Source organism: Spermophilus citellus (assembly GCF_964194105.1).
Source record: "Spermophilus citellus genome assembly, contig: SCAFFOLD_36, whole genome shotgun sequence".
Lineage (NCBI taxonomy): Eukaryota > Metazoa > Chordata > Mammalia > Rodentia > Sciuridae > Spermophilus > Spermophilus citellus.
Genome location: NW_027673039.1, coordinates 4,689,521 through 4,707,759, shown reverse-complemented (window position 1 = coordinate 4,707,759; position 18,239 = coordinate 4,689,521). Strand labels below are relative to the sequence as shown.

At 32.3% G+C, this 18,239-nt stretch overlaps 1 long non-coding RNA gene across 2 annotated transcripts in view; it reads right to left on the bottom strand.

Annotated features, from left to right (window-relative positions):
* Positions 1 to 3,646: 3,646 nt before the first annotated feature.
* LOC308640221 overlaps positions 3,647 to 18,239 on the bottom strand; it is a 32,979-nt gene continuing 18,386 nt past the window's right edge. Inside the window, exons 3-4 of one of the 2 annotated variants that reach the window (XR_014020196.1) lie at positions 9,769 to 9,895; positions 3,647 to 3,707 (exon numbers count right to left, since the gene is read on the bottom strand). This is a non-coding gene — a long non-coding RNA (uncharacterized lncRNA). Of the gene's footprint in view, positions 3,708 to 8,547; positions 8,634 to 9,768; positions 9,896 to 18,239 lie in introns of those variants that run through there. The other variant, XR_014020197.1, reaches the window with a different exon arrangement.

Genomic DNA, 18,239 nt, shown 5'->3' with positions numbered 1-18,239 from the left:
CTGGTGTTGATTAAAGGTTGATTTTTTATTAAAAGCTTTGCCACATTTTTCACACATGTATGGCTTTTCTCCAGTATGAATTCTCTGGTGTTGAGTAAGTTTTGATTTTTGATTAAAAGCTTTGCCACATTCTTCACATTTGTATGGCTTCTCTCCAGTATGAATTCTCTGGTGTTGAGTAAGGCATGATTTTTTATTAAAAGCTTTGACACTTTCTTTACATTTCCAGATTTTCTCTCCAGTATGATTACTATAGTGTTTAAAGAGGTTTGAGCAACACTTAAATACATTTTCACATTTCTTCAATTTGTGAGGTTTATCTCCATTGTAAAGCCTATTGTTTTTAGTAACACTTAGAATTTGAGTAAAATATTTTTCACATTCTTTACTTATGGAGGATTTATCACTGCTCTGATAAAGAATTGAGGAATTTTTAAATGCTTTTACAATTTTTTTTAACTTGTAGAGCTTCCCACCAATATTAATTCTCTGGAGTTCAGAAATTCTTATAGTTTTATTAAAAATGATTTCACATACCTTATAGCTGTAATTTGTCTCTTGATTATAAAAGCTTGGATAAATAATTTTTGGGTATGGATTAAAAACTTTTTCACTTTTCTCATTGAAAAGCTCTTTTGAACGATCACATGGGTGATTTCTAGGATTTAAAAAAAAAGAAGAAAATTTTAATGACTTTCACAGAATTTACATTGTTTTACACCAAATCTATTATGCTGTGAATTACCTAGGGTAGAGTCTATCTACAGGTCCTAAAAGATTTATCATAAATATAGGTCTCTCTGAGTATCACTGAGGGTGTTTTTAAAATTCTTTCTACTTTTAAATTAAGCAATATAAGGTAAGTACAAATACTCCCACATTCATTATAACTTCATGCATTGCCACAAGGAGAAACTGTTCATCATTATTGTAAAGTAACAGTCAGACTACTAAAACTCAGAAATTTCTTCTTCTCTTTCTTTTTCTTCTATCTTGTCTAAAGAAATATTTGTGTATATTTACTCAATGGTGGATTTTAAATTATTCCAGTGACTAACTAAAGCATGAAATAGACTCCATTGCAAATTTTTCATTTTTTAGAGGAACGGTATAATTACAAATGCTGTTCAAATATACTTAAAAGCACACACAGGTCCTCAAATGTGACTTCCATATGTGTTCTTGTCTCTCTCCAGCTTAGCCAATGCCCCACATCCCTACAGTTCCACCTTTCCTCTAAAACATTATTGTCTAGTTTTAATTTGTGGGGAATCCTGCAGGCACTGGGACATATTATGGCCCTGATGTGCCATAGCATTCTTCATTAAGCCAAAGAGCAAACTACATCTGAGCTGGGCTGCTCAACTTTCCAGCAAAAATATCTATCACTGAGGGTGTTTTTAAAATTCTTTCTATGTAACTAGCTCACTGAAATAAGTTAGAGAATACTTTTGATTTGTTGAAAACATATTCTTTGGGATGCACAGATAAGTAGTCCTAGGGCCTCAGAAAAATCAAATGGCAACAGGATTTAGTTCATTAGGGACATGTATAGGATCCAGGAAGTCTCTGTTTCTCACACTTGGAAAGTTTTTCTCATTCCACCCAAAATCACAAAAATGCATAGATCTTTTGGAATACTCACTTGGAGTTTGGTCAAAATCCCTTTTGATATGAAAGATGAAGCAGTGAATGTCAGATGGAGCTGCTGAAAGATATCTATAAACTGTGCATGAAATTAAAAAAAAAAGGCATGGAAGCCTTTAGGGAAAAAAGTCTGGTATCTTGGAACTCACAGTTGAAATCCAGCTGGTTTGAGACTATCCAGTACATGTTATATACTACCTAGTTTTGTCTCAATTAAGCATGGCACTGGAGATGGTATCATCCATTGGAGCCCTATAGCCACTTAGCATCACAGAGATGGGTAAGACATGTCAGAATGCCAATCAACCTGTCTAAAGAAAGACTCTTCCTGTTGAAATGATATTCCTACTTTGATGCACACTCCCTTAAATAAAGAACTGGAAAAATTATCTAGCAGAACTTATGTGGTCTAGAGAATCTATAAGATGTTTTACCGCTTTTAACATAAGTTCTTGCCTGGTCTTATATTCCTTTACTAATTATTTCAGATATTCATTTTTTTTTCCAGAGGGCTCATCACCTTCCAAAAAAAATTACTCATGTGGGATGCTTGATGTCCCATGAAATGGAGTAATTATGCTAACTTATGAGCCATAAATACATTGGTAACTACACAAAGACTGCTTCAGTTTGAAATAAAATTATAAATAAATATTTACAAGCACCTTTGACTCAAACTATCAAGTTTCAGGGAGAAGGTTCTACAAAAGTGGGCTTCTGCAATGGTAGACAGAATCATGAAATGAAAAAGACATTATAGATCTTTTTTTTTTTCTTACAGAGGAGAAGTTTAATGGTAAGCCATTCCTCATTCAAAGGTTGTCTTAAATCACCACTGTGGCTGCTTTACTTTTCTCAAAGGGTTATACAATTATTAGCTTAAGCCCTTCATTGTTCTTCATTTGCCCCACACCATCCCTACTACTTCTATCTCAGGCTTGCTTTATACCTCTTAGGAAGATCTCAGAAAAGTGTCAGAAGCCTTTCACAATTCTCACAAGACCCTCATGTCTACTTTTGGGGTGTGATTCCTGCAAGACATTTGGGCTATGGGTGTGATTCCTGCAAGCCATTTGGGCTGTGGGCTTTCTGGGAGACTGTGCTAAAAGTTCCTGGGACTTTCCTGTGTTTGGATTGTCATACATGACAGATGAGCTGTATGATTATTTGATGTGTTTTAGAAAGATTCAACTGCTTCTCTTTTTTTTTTGCTTAATTATTATTGCATTTAAAAGCAATACCTACCAAACTTTTACTGTAAATACATTTAATTACTGAATTGTTCTTTTCAACAGAAATGTCTTACTAAGGCTTGTTTCAGCATTTCCTTAATCTGCATGTATTTCTTTTAAGTAGAAATAGTATGCATGTGTTTAAATTAGACAATTTGTCTATACTGTGTAGAAAATCTCTTTTTATTACTTTATAAAAAAGACAGATTAGAATGCTGCAACTTTAAATTAATGATCTGTACACTTTTCTCTAACCTGCACTTATGTAGAGATTATTAAAAGTTTTAAAAACATAACTGACTATAAGCATTTTATAACTTTTTGAGTTTTTTTTTTCATTAAAATGCCTATTTCTATTCTAATCCTATTTCTAAAGCTGAGCAAACTGGTTGAGTATTTATTATCCTAAAGGTATTTTTAAGATACAGCTTCATAATGCCCTGTAAACATTGTGTAAATGGAATTTGATACATGTTTTTGCAATTTAAAATATTATGTATTGCAAGTGGTTTTACAAAAAATACTGAGTAGTAAAACTTTTACAATTACAATAGTGTAATTTAAAGTTTTAATGAAAGAAAAACTGAATGGCACTAGATGAGCAGTCAGTCTTCTGAGATTTTTGTAATAATATAACCTGATGAACTTGTAATTTTTTGAATAAATAATTTTCATGTTTTTTTCCATTCATTAAGACAAATTCTGAACTTCCCTCTTTCAATTTCTTGTTTAAAACCAAGTATTAACTGTCCTGCTTTCCATACCTTTGCAAAAAATATTGTATTTCTTGCTCTCCTGAAAATTCTTGGTTTTGATTAGAAGACATACCTAAAAAAAAAATAGGAAGTTATTTCACTTACTATGGTGAATAACTCCGCAATTGTATAAAACTTTATCAAAGTGGGGGGGAATAGCCACAGAACAGTATGATTCAAGGTGATTATTACTCAAGAAATACATAGAATTTACTACAACATGATGACAAAAGCTTTGAGAATTTTGAAAATTATCTTAAGAAATTATAGCACCACAGATGAGGACAAAATGCAAACTGACTAATATTACTACAACAATGTCAAATCATAGCCCTTCACTTCAACATATTCAGAATCCACCAATGACTCAAATGTTTCAGGAAATGAATATCTCTTATTTGTTTATTTATATTTTTATCTTTGGGGGGATTATTTCATAAGAGAACACAGGGGTATTCTATCACCAAACTAGATCCACAGGCATTTCTATATTTCCATATCTATATCTATATACTTTTTCTTAAAGACAGTTTATGAAAAAGATGCTGAAATTTATTTTAAATTGCCATTCCACTGTCTCAGCTTTCCAGTTATATGGAATTAAATTTATATACCATTGCACATCACCTTTTTTATTTACTTTGTAACTTCCAAATATTTTCCAAAATGACTATAATGATCTAATTGAACAGATTTTGAATAAAAATATCCCAATGAAAATAATAGCTCACACAATAAAAAGTATAATCTACTCAAGCAAACAAACAATGTAATACTAGTAATTGAGAGTTCAAAAATTGATGTTGTTAATTATCTAAGTAATGCCAGAAAACCACCTGAAATGTATTTAATAAACTAAATATCAATGTAGAAAATTGAAAAAAAATTAGGAAAAAATAGCAACAGAAAAATTAGAAATTATATACTAAAAATATTCTTTTAAAAACAATGTCTCATGCTGGGGACACAGCTCACATGTTTGAATTCTTGCCTCACATGCAAAAGGATGGGCTTAATCCCCAGCACCACACACACAGTCTCATAAATTAGAAATTTGAGGAAGAAAATATATCAAAGGCTAGAATTAGTTAAAATACACAGGTACTGCTGGAAGATGTGGTACATGACTGTAATCCCAGTATCTGGGGAGACTGATGCAGGAGCACCATAAGTTCAAAGACAGACTCAGCAATGGTGAGGCACTAAGCACCTCAGTGAGATCCTATGTACTTTTATATAATTCCAAAGTAATGATAAAATAAACATTGAAGGTAATAAAATAAAATAATCACCATAAAATCTATGAAATACAAATTAAGGCAGTTTTTTTATAGTAGAAAAATTTATAAAAAATCAACAAAATTTGAAATCTACAGAAATAAGTTCTTTCTCATCAGGAATTTAAGTAGAAATAAACTAATTTGTAAAAAAACTAAACAGAAAACAATGTGATTAACAAGATTAAACCTAAAAATATATTAACTATGTCAGATGCAAATCTACATAATGTTTTCTTAAGGTATAAGGTCACAAAAGTCTAAAAACAAAAAGATATAGCAAATATTACATTCAAAATTGCAAAGGTGATAATAATTATATAAATGAGAGACAAAGTACAATATCATATAAAGATAAATATGACTAATCACTGGAATATAATCATAGTTGAAATATTTGTAACTCCAATCATATTTTTTATATATAGAAAGTAATCACAGAAAAAAATTCAACAATGATAAAAAGCTGTACACAGTAATAGTAGGATACATCAATCCCCAGTTGATGTAAATAAAAAAAATCATTGCATTAGTACTCAGGGAATGAAAAAACTTCAAAAAGCATTAAAAACTAATTAGGTTTACAGTGGCAATCTTCTTTATAGTGTATGGCATATTGTTCCAAAGAGATCAGGTTAAAAATACAAAACAAATGTTAAATATATTAAAATATTGAAGTTGCTTTGTAACATAAAATAATAAGTTGGAAAGCAAAAGTGAAAGTGATATTCAAAATTTATGAATATGAGTTTAAAGCCAAATTCAGCAATTAAGCAAGGCCCTAAGCAACTTATCTAGGCACTGTCACAAAATAAAATATAAAAACAGCTGCCAGCTAGGCACAGTAATATACACCTGTAATTCAAGCAGCTTGGGAGACTGAAACATCAGGATTGTGAGTTCAAAGCCAGCCTCATAAACAGCAAGGTGCTAAGCAAATCAAGGAGACCATGATTCTATGTAAAATTTTAAAAAAAAAATGGGGCTTTAGATGTAGCTCAGTGAACAAGTGCCCCTGAGGTCAATCCCCAGTACCCTTCCCCCAAAAAAGCTGTTGATGTGGCTCAGTGGTTAAGCACCTGTTCTAAAAAAAAAAGTGCCAGTAGCACCCCAAAAAATCTAAGAAGACTATGTAATACCAAACAATCAATATTATTTTTGTGTAAACAAAATAAGTTACTTGAACAATTCTTTAGAATATTCTTGGTACATCAATAACTACACATACTAAAAACATTTAAATAGTAATTCCTGATATAAAATAATAAAAGCTACAATATTCAATGGAATGAGGTTAAATGAGAAAGCCATGGGTAAGAAAATTGAAAGTATATCAATTAGCCCTCAACTTGATGGTCAAATCAAAATATATTTACAGACCTATTCTCATTAAACAACATTCAAAATAGACCAATGTGGCAAGCAAATCAAATATCATTTCAAATGACTACATGAAGGCAATTTGGAATGAAAATGTTAGAAATCTTTTCAAAAGATAATAAACTATATAATATCTACAATGATCAACATTCAGGAGAGTATGTTAAGTGAAAATAGTAATTCACCCCCCCCCAAAAAAAACAGGTAATTCTACTTCTGAGAGATATCTACTGTAGCCAAATATAAAGAACAAAAGGAATGGCATTAGGGATGAAAAAGTAAGGAAAAGGTGAACTTGTTTGAAGAAAAAATGTGATACAAATTTTCTAGAAAAAAAATGTTACAAAAAATTTTGAATGAACAGAACTGACCAGTAAATTTAAAATATATAAGATAATACGTTCAGCAAAGATATACAGTTTTGACCACAATTACATATTTGACAAATATATAAAAGATAAAAGAATTGTAAACATTTTTATGGTACATTTAAAAAGCTAATGTCTTACTCCTAGACAAAAGAACAGATTTATATATGTAGAGATGATGAATATGCCATTAATTCTAGCTACTTGGAAGGCTGAAACATGGAAATACAATTCCAACTTTTGCCACTTAGCAAGAGTCTATTTCAAACTAAAAGTCAAAAGGGGGTGATGATGTAGCTCAATATTACAAGAACCTCTGTGTTCAATCTGCTGTGTGTGTATGTGTGTATGTGTGTGTGTATGTAAGTATGTATGTGTATGTATGTATGTGTGTGTGTATGTGTGTGTGTGTGTGTGTGTGTGTATATATATATATATATATATATATATATATATATATATATATTGCAAACGTTAGATACATTACATGATTAAGCACAGAAGCAGAGTAAATAATCAAGGCAATATACAATCATCTATAAAACAGGGGTAATATTTGTACTTGTAAGTAAAAGCATAGAAAACTTGATTGAAAATTGGCATATGGGTCACATGCAGTTTAATTTTACCTAATGTTGTCCTAAAGTGACAAGTCATGATAATTTCTATCCAATTATTACATATAGATATAAAAACAAAAACAGTATCACTAATGTGAGAAAACATAATGAACAACACTGAAGCTCTCTAAAGAGTGAGAGTCAAAAAAAGACACAAGAATTAGAGAAATGTTACCTACAATATTATGAATAATTGTATTACAATAGAAATCTTTCTTTTAATTTTTGTAGCTATAGATGGATAGAATGCATTTATTTCATCCATTTATTTTTATGTAGTCCTAAAGATAAAACACAATGCCTCACATGTGTGAGGCAAGCCCTCTGCCACTAAACTACAGCCCCAGCCCTGAAAATTCTTTAAACCACATTGATCAGCTATACTTACAGAACCACTAGGAGCAGGTATTGTGAAATACTGCTATTCATTACATGGCAGAAAAACTTTACAGAATACTCAATATAAGCATTCATATAAAGTTCTGATGAGAAAAATTTGAATGGATAAATATTTAAATTATATTAAAGAAACTCTCCTGTAATATTAATATCTTACAATGGTTTGCCTAGAGATATTTGGAAATGAGCAGATTTTCTAGGGAGCCTCCAAATGCAAATAAATGTCAGGTTATGCATATCCTCACAGTCATTGTGGAATAATTTGTAGGGGTGACAAGACTTTGTTTCCCTGCCTTAGAATGCCCTGCAATTTTCCCTAGGAACTAGTCAAGTAATTAAATACATGTACAATGTAAAGCTGCTATGGCAGTGCTCTGCTTGAAAAGGCTCTGCACTAGAGTATTATCAGCCTGAAACATAATCTCAGGCACACAACTCCTTGGAATAAAGAAACTCTCATTTTAGACAAGCACAATGGTTCACTGAGTCTAAACCTGTTCATAAAACACTAAGTTTAGGGCTGGGGATGTGGCTCAAGCGGTAGCGCTCTCGTCTGGCATGCGTGTGGCCCGGGTTCGATCCTCAGCACCACATACCAACAAAGATGTTGTGTCTGCCAAGAACTAAAAAAATAAAATAAAATTCTCTCTCTCTCTCTCTCCCTCTATCACTCTCTCTTTAAAAAAAAAAAAAAAAATCAGTAAGTTTATACAATGGACTTTCTTGAGAGCTACACAAAACTCCTAACACTGCACATTGCAACTTAGTATATAACTGATAAATAAGCTGCATAATGTTGCTAAGTTTGTAATCTGCCTAGTAATAAAGTGAACAGGATGTACTAGTGATGCCAATGACCTAAATTAACCTGTTGATATAAATAAAGCTTGGCAGTTTGGCCTCTCTGTCACTATGCCACATTTCCTGTCACTTATCTGTGTCTTCTTTTGATTTTCTTTTTTTTAAAAAAAGAGAGAGAGAGTGGAAGAGAGAGTGAGGGAGGGAGGGAGGGAGGGAGAGAGAGAGAGGAGAGAGAGAGAGAGAGAGAGAGAGAGAGAGAGAGAGAGAGAGAGAGAATTTTAATATTTATTTTTTTTCGGTGGACACAACATCTTTGTTTGTATGTGGTGCTGAGCATCGAACCCAGGATGCATGCCTGCCAGGAAACCAAGCTACCACTTGAGCCACATCCCCAGCCCCTCTTCTTTTGATTTTCCTACAATATTTTGTTAATTGAAATGTAGGGAGATCACTGAAGAACAAGAAGGAGCTTAAAGTATGAAATGCTCTTTAATGATTGCAACTGAAACAAACCTAGGCTTGAAAAACTATTTTCTGTCAGATTTTAGCCTATCAATTAACATTTTTAAATGTGAATTCCTCTTTAATTTTGGACCTCTTATCTGTATTTTTTGCTTCATTAATTTCTACCCAGTTTGATATGTCTACTGTCACTTTTCTCTTCAAATCCCAAGGTTATTTCATTGGAGACCAAGTGGTGACCCAAGATTACATAGAGACATCAATATTTTTTTTTGATGGAATATGTCACATTTTGTTATTTTCTTGGTAACTAAAGAAGTCTTTTTAATGTTACCCTCATTAGGAAAAAAAGAAAGAGAAAATATCCTATAAAAGTCTACAAAATTATTTTCTCAAACATTTTTTTTCTAGACAAAAACACTAAAATACATTGAGAGAGAATTTTTTTAATATTTATTTTTTAAATATTTGGCAGACACAACATCTTTATTTGTATGTGGTGCTGAGGATCGAACCCAGCACCGCACGCATGCGAGGCAAGCACGCTACCGCTTGAGCCACATCCCCAGCCCAGAAAACACTAAAATACTTTGAAACCATTTTCATTCTCTACATTGTAATCACTACTTAGAAAACATGTTACACCTAAAAAGAAAAAAAAAAATCTTTAACATTTTCTTTTCTACATAAACAAATGCCCAATCTTTGTACTAAAAACAAGAAACAAACTTTTTAATGCAGAATAGAAGCTACCATAACATACTCTATAAAGTTAAAAAATAAATATTGGTTTTTAATTAAAAATTCTGAATGAAATTTAGGCTCACCAATAAAGAGTAGGTTTTTACAGATCTCTAACATCACATCTCCATATAAAGTCTGCTGAGAAGGGTCCAGGAATTTCCATTCCTCTTCCGAAAATTCAATGACCACATCCCTTAATGTCAATGGTTCCTGAAATAAAAATGAAGAAATACATAACACATAAACCATATGATTAATGACATAGTATTTAATTTCATATAAATTTTAATGAGAGTTAAAAGAGGTGGCTTTCACATATGGTAGTGATGTCAACCATTCAATAAGATACATTTTTTGTGGTGCCTGGGACTGAACCCAAGGGTTTTTGCATGAAAGGCAAGCACTCTACCAAGTAAGCTATATCCCCAGCCCCAATAATTCATTTTAAGCAGTAAAATTGGTGGATTTTTTTTTATAATGAAACCCAGGGAGCAGCACATGTGAAGCAAAACACTGAACCAAAAAATTGGGAAAAAATCCAACATAATTCCAAAGGATAAATAATAATTGCAATTAGTTATTGAATATTCAAAAGAAGCACAACCAAACAAAGCAATGATACTTGAGATATGCATAACAAAATTATAATAACAATACTCAAATGATGGTGGTTACCTTAGTGTGCAGAAGACATAAGAGATCACTAAAGACACACCAAAACTTTCAACAGTCCACATAATTATTTGAATGTTTATCTCCAAAGTTGTCTATCTTCTCATTATTTAAATATACCATAAATCTATACTGTATTTTAAAAATTACTTTTACAACATCACAACTCACTTCTAAAACAAAAGAATAAAATTTTTAATTATCAAACTATTACAAAACACTTAGGTACTTGGGTCAACTTGAATCACATGGCACAAAGTTATAACAAAAAATAAAAATAAAAAAAGCAAATTAAGTGAATAGACTATTAATCTTTCAGTTCATAAGGAAACTGACATATCAGGTGTAACATTCCCAGATTTGTAAAACCACCCTCACTGTGAAACTGTATCCTCACTTGGCTCATTTCAAAGTAGAAATTGAGAGAATACTAAGCAGTTAAGAAAAAAATTCTGAAAGGCTCTTGCACCCTAAATGCCTCTCTGACAGCTTGGAAATACTCCTTTTACCAGGGTCTCAGTTATCAGTAGTGAACAAACACATACATGAAATTAGTATAACATTCTGATCTGTGATGTCTTTCTTCTGATTCAGCATTATTATTATTTTTTTTTAATTTAGAGATTTAATCCAGGGGCACTCTAACCCTAAAATGCATTTCAAGAAGTTTTGATTTTTTTTTATTGTGATAAATGGGCTTACAATGTTGCTTAGGGTCTCTGAATTACTGAGTCTTGAATCATATTTACTTTTATCCTACCTCATTTTTCCACATCACTATAATTACAGGTTTGTGCCACTTTTCCTGACTCTGCAACCACTTTTGATACCAAATGTGCAAACTTGCACAACAACCAATATTTCAACAACTAGTAGTCCAATAATTCAGTTCTGATACCATCTAGTACAGATCCCACAAGTTTGGTGTTCACTACTATCAAATTTTACTAACTTAGGCTCCAGTTTCAAGCCCTAGAATAGAACAATATTCATATTTATAATTAATTTCCTATAAATTAGGGGTCTCTACATTTACTCGCTCAAGTTACTTATTCTGATAAAAAAAGAACACTTATGTATACCAGCTTGTTATAAATTATATAAATCTGGAAGTTGACAATTGAAACCTTGCATAGAATCTAAAAAAAAAAATGTCAGAGGAAAATGGGACACTATATAGGCCATTTGAGGAAATAAGTGGATGAAGATATTACCTCCAATTTTTATGTTCTGCCATAGAAGAGCCCCTTTCCCAATAAGATTTAGAAGATCCTCACTATTTTAAATATGCTGATTCAGATACTCATTCTGAATATTCCCATTGTTTTACATAAAATAATATTTAATTGAACACTTTTACATTCAGGGATAAGAACAAAATATTTGTTAAAAAAACAGGTTGGTATTCTTTAGATAATTTCCTTTATATGAAACTCTAAGAATACTAAGCCATCTCATGGCAGCCCAAACCAACATACACACAATTTTATTAAAACTCCTAAGTATTCATTGGCTTCAGGGAAAAGGATACTTCATTTGGAATTTTGATTTTTTTTTTTTTTTGGTACAGGGGTATTCTACAACTAAGATATATTCTAGACCTTTTATTTTTATTTTTTTTTTGAGACAGTCTCTCACTAAGTTGCTACACAAAGCTTCAGCTTTGATCTTTCTTCCTCTACCTCCAGGTTGTTGTGATTACTGGCATGTCACAATATGCCCAGAAAGATATGAATGCTCTAACTTCCTTTGGTCCATTTTCATTTCACCTTATTTATTTGCTATTTTTTCTAAAAAGAAATCCTTGACAGCCTAAGATTTTGGATGCATCCATATCTTATATTTGATAAATTTGAAGTATTGTAAAATAGATTTAGAAAAACAAAAGATGCTTATTACCTATCTCTGAATTTTTTCCAGTCTGACATTCTAGAAATAGCTCCACAGCAATAAAAATTATAGCCACAGATACAACTAAGATCTCACTTAACCTTCAATTGTGTTCTTTTTCAGGCTCAAAATATTACCTTAGTTTGAATACAATTTTATTTGAAATTTGCCTCTATCTTTTCTCTTTGGCAACTTTTCTTAATCTTTCAAATATTAGTGATGAATTGCATTTTATAGGAAATAAAAATATTAGACTAAGTGAGACATGCTAAACCAACCATCCTATTTATTTAAATATTTAGTTACCACCCCAAACTTGAGGCATTACATTATGTCTTCCAGTTAGCATATATTGAGTTTTTCCTTGAAGACGTCTGCACAAAGAAACTAGGTTTTTTGTTTGTTTGTTTGTTTGTTTGTTTGTTTTCTAAATCCTTGCTACAGATTATTCTCATTTCAAATTCTGGCCCCTTATACTCAATCTTCCCTACATCAGTAAGAAAAAGGAGGACCAAAATCATATTTCCCTTTCTTTTCAGTTACAGAATCAATAGATCTGAGCAGTAATGTGTTTCTGGGGAGCTGAACCGAACTTTTGGGGAAAATAATATTAATATTCCAATATATGAATTATTTAGATGAAACCTATAAAGGATATTCCTGTAATCTCTAGAGTATCTAGAGTATCCAGCTAGTCCAACAAGATGTTCCATTCCCTGACCACAAGCTGCTCTGTAGGAAGAGAGGATTACACACAGGTTAGCATTCTCTAGGTAATTCAACAAATATGGAACCTGTGGACACCTTGTGTCAGCTTCATGTAATTTTTACCCCATAGCCACTCAAAGACATGGCAGATACTGAAGAGACATCACACTCTAAACTTTCTTAATGGGGACCTAAACTTGCTGTCTATGCTTATGAAAGACAAATAAACAAAAGTTCAAAGATTTTTTTTATTTTAATATCAAGGATTAAACTCAGCAGTGCCTACACACTGAGCATCATTCACCTCCTCTTTATATTTTTTATTCACAATATACTAATTCTCTCACATCAGCCTATTAAAATGCTGAGATTATGAACTTGTATCTTTACACCTGAAATTAGGTACAAATAATTTTTAAAGAGTTTCATGTTATAACAACATGTTCCTCTCATGTAAAAGTACAACCACACAAATGCACACACACACACACACTCACTTTTTAAAATTCCACACAAAACTAAGAGAAAAAAATGAATTAAAACTCCGTGTAATTTGAAATATTCCAGGGAACAATACTTCATAATATATAGCAGAGAAAATATGGCATTTAGGAAAATCATGCTTGCCTACATTGGAATATCCACTTAAAAAAGTGGGTGCCCCCTGATAAGGAAAGAGAAACTGAAAACTCCTTGGACCACAACTCCTCTCAAATATGAATTATTTATGAGTCAAAATTCTCATGTCCTTGTATTTAATAACCACTCTGAAGGGGTGTAGGTAAGAAAGTACAGAGCTGGTTTCAGGCCAGACAGAGGTCACCATTCAGAGGACAAAAAGTAGATTCCTGACTGTCAATCCCATTCTTAGGGACAGATGTGGCAGTATATTGAGCTCTATCAAATTTAGACTAGGGTGAAAAGATTACAAAGGTGACCTCAGGAAAGTTCAGGTTCTCACAATTAGTTATGAATACTTTTATTAACCCCTTTTGTTTTTATTTTATAATGCCCAGCCCTGAAGTCTTCTTATTTTTAAATACTCTAGACCCTGAAAGTCAGAAGTAAAGGGCCCAATACAGAGCCACCCAGGCATCCAAAAACCTGGAGATGGATCAAGAGATTTGCCTGAGACAGAGATGAATTGTTTCCCAGATTTTGAAGCCTTACCTCTTTTCTTTGGTTTTATCTGATTCAATAATTATCACCTCAATCATTTTTATTTTATAATTTTGTACCTGAATAGAAAAATACCATGCCTAGACCCCTGTGCCTGAGAGTGTAAGGTGAGTAATTTCTATTCAGGCTGTAGGACCCCAAAATAACAAAACATTAATTATATTCTTTCTCAGAGATTTCTATGTGCAAGAATACCTGGCCATAAAAGGGGACATAAGTATTTAATGTTGAATATAATTTTATATCAATTATCAATGACAGTAATACCAATGACAGATTCACAAATGCAAATAATAGAGTGAGAATTACTTTACATTTTTGGATTTCATAACCTTCATACTCTGGCTAAATAAGGCTTTTTGTTTGTTTGTTTGTTTGTTTTTGTTCCAGAGATAGACCCCAGGGATGCATTACTGAGGAACATCTCCAGTTCTTTTCAATTTTTTTTTTTTGCCAGAATCTCACTAAGTCTTTGAGGCTGTCCCTAAGCTTATGATTAACTTTCTTTAGTATCCTGATTCACCAGCATTACAGGTATGCAACAACACACCCAGCTCATGTTCAGAAATTTTGAAGCAACTAGATTTTAGAAAAAGTAGACATTCTTCTACAGCATCATAGTTGGAAGAAATAAAATGATAAGTATATGTGTAACTGAACTTTTAGAGTTTGTAAGGAAAACAAATAAATAATTATAAGAATGTATAAATAAATTCCTATAAAATCTTATAACTTATAGGTTATTACAAATAATTGGTAATTTATAATAATTTAAGTTATAAAATAATTAAACATTATATTATATAATAAAATCATGCTTATAATTTCTAAGTAATTTTTTTAAATATTTTTAACCCAAATATCCATAATTTTATCATTCCAATATAGAAACAATGAAAATTGTTAGTTAACTACATGTATTTTTTATTAATTTTTCAAATCTCACACTTGTTTCTACTTCTAATACTTCTCAATGAAGATCAACCACATTCCTAGAACTCAACAGCACATGTGGCAAATGGTTGTCACATCACAAGTGTATATCTGATATGCTGTGATTCTCTGGACTGCAGATAATTGAATGACTAAAACCCTCCTTTCTTATCAGAGGTGAGAAAATATGTCTTCCTTAACAATATTTCTCCTTTAAACCAAATGAGAAAGAAATGGTATTTTTAGACCCAGGAGTGTGCTATAAGGTGAGAGTTGCCTAAGGCAGGCCATTCTTCCAAACTGAAAACTGTTAAGGTCAGTAGCCTTTTCATATATTAGACAGAAAACAAAGGATGATGCAAATCCAAGGAAAAGTGTCCTCATGTCTTCATATCTGTCTACACCTTGAAACTGAAATTTAGTTGTGAACAAAAAGATCAATTTTTTGTTTGTTTTGCCATTTGGCCTTCATCCTAGTGATCCAGCTATGGTTGTCTGGTTTATATTTGTTGCAGATTATGCTCTGAGTTAAAGTACTAATAAAATTTTCATGTGTACATGAATGATTTTCAAAACCCATTTTCATCATCATATATCTAGTTTGACAAATATGTGAGTCATCACATAATTTTATGTAGATGTCACATACATGTGTTATTTTGCATTCATACATGTATAAAAATATGTAGAGTTTGAGAAAATAAAAATATACAAAAGGACATAAAAGACTTTATCATACACATCATTGTGTACATGATAAAACTCATCATTACCAACATGTAAAATTTCCCCTAAATCTACAATATCACTTCATTAAAATATTAGCATATTTTACTTTTAATGAGAGAAGTGACCAGAGAAAAAATTCTAAAATTCATCTGGAATGTTATATGTTATATATGAAACCAGCAACCCCCAAATTCTGAATTTACAGAAGAACTTACAATAATAAAAAACAAAATCCATAGATGAATGTATATGTATGTAAAACTTTATGTATACTTAATAGGAATTGAAAGGTCAACATAAATCTAAACACCTCAAGAACAACATCACATGTGAATGGTTGACATGGCCAACCTGAAGAAAGATTGACTTGGGGGTAGAATCCACTGGCATAGTTTGTGTACAATCTGCAAAACACAGGATTACAATAATAGCCCAATGATAAAAGGCATACACTAAGTGAGGGCAATGTTGGGAATATAAATAAGTCATAGCTCCTGACTCACTTTCCATTAATGAATACATTAAATGGAAATATTATATTTCAAGTTCCTCTTAGGCAAAGTAAAAAAAAAAATGAGTAGAAAGATTTATATAAACTGTACAACTTGGAAAATGTCTACCCTTTGATGATCTTAAAAATCTAGGGTAGGCTGGGATCGCAGATCTATGTTCTTGCAAGGGCATCCATGGGCTTAAGACCCTGGGATTGGGACATAGAAGTTAAATCACAAATAACTTGGTTTTTGCATTTATGGGTGTTCAGCACACAAAAAGCTCCAGTTTTCAGCTTGCCCCTCTAAAAATTCCATGACAGCCAATTTTTCCCAGCAGGAAAATTTTTCTTTATTGACTGATGTAATATCTCAACATCTTCCATTCAATGGAAGAAACTAGTTACCTCACATATAAGAAAACACTCTAGAGAAAGAAAACTAGGAGGCTTAGGCAGAGGACCCCATATAAAAAGCCATTCCATATGCTCAAGTTCTGGGAATGAAGCTTACTGATCATATGCAAATCTCCCCTAGATCACAAAATATTTGTTTACTATTGATTTGCAAGCATCTAAATGGGCTTCTAAAATCCCAAGCAGAAGTTCAGATAAGGGACTATAAAGCACATATATTTGTTAATTCCCAGAAAAGGTTTCCACACACTCTCTCTGTGGATACTTGACAAACTGGACTCCACAATCTTCACTGACTTATTTGATAAGCAAGTCAAATAGTGGACAATTGTATACTGAACACAGGTGTTAGGGTAGTCATTGTTGCACATGCCTGTAATCCCAGCAGCTTGGAAAGTTGAGGCAGGAGGGCCTTGAGTTCAATGCTCAGACTCAGAAAAAGTGAGGCACTAAGCAGCTCAGTTAGATGCTATCTCTAAATAAAATACAAAATAGGGCTGGGGATGTGCCTCTGAGTTAAATCCCAAGTGCCAAAACCCCCCAAAAGAGAATAGTTTTGACAATAATATAATACCAAACAAAGAGTCAAGAAACTATGGATATGGAAAAAAAAGAAAACCTTTGTACTCTGTTGGTGAAAATATAAGTTTAAAAAGGTCATTTGTGAAAATAATGTAACTCCTTGAACTATTTAAAACAGAAATAACATATAACATGGTTAAATTAATTCTGGATATAAATTCAAGGAGTTAAAATTAGTAAGTAAAAGAAATGACTGCATGCCCATTATCATGTAGCAGTATTGCCAATAGTCAAAGAAAAAAAAAAAGACTTAAGTGAAGGGTGTCTCAGGAAATTTATTTCACGTGCAGGGCATCCAACTACTCTCCAGATAATCTCCACACAATATTTCAGAGTGCTTCTCCCTTTCCAGTGTACAGATATGGTCTCAACCCTGCACAGTAACTATTGCCTGGCTTTCAGGGTGACTTGCATTTTCCCAATAGATTTTTTTTATTATCTAGGTGGAAGCAGAACCTCAGTCTCCTGCGCACTGTGAAGAAAGCCTAGAAATGAATCTGAAAGAATGACAAGTTCCAGAAACTTAAACTTGATCAGATAGTGTAAGTCATAGCTTTTGTACTTATCATATGTTGGATTAAACAGTTATCATCCATGAGCACCTGATTGGAAACTGCTGCTCTCCTGGTCTGAATCCACTGAGCCTACTATCTAATAACAGTAGATGGCAACAACTCCAGGAATGAATGAGGCCAGAATGAGTCAAGATAGGCATGTTCTTGTGTGCATTTACTTCATTTTTTAAAGGTGATTATAGTTGAGTACAGACAGCAGCTTTTTTAAAAGGCAAGTTTATCTAAAAGTTATGGAGTCTAGCCTGGCAATAGGATATTTACATTAAGCCTTTTATATAGGATAATATCAATGTATGAATTAAATGCATACATATTGTTAATTACTGAAAACTATATAATGGGCAATAATTTTTTTTTATTAATGTCTCTTGATCTAATT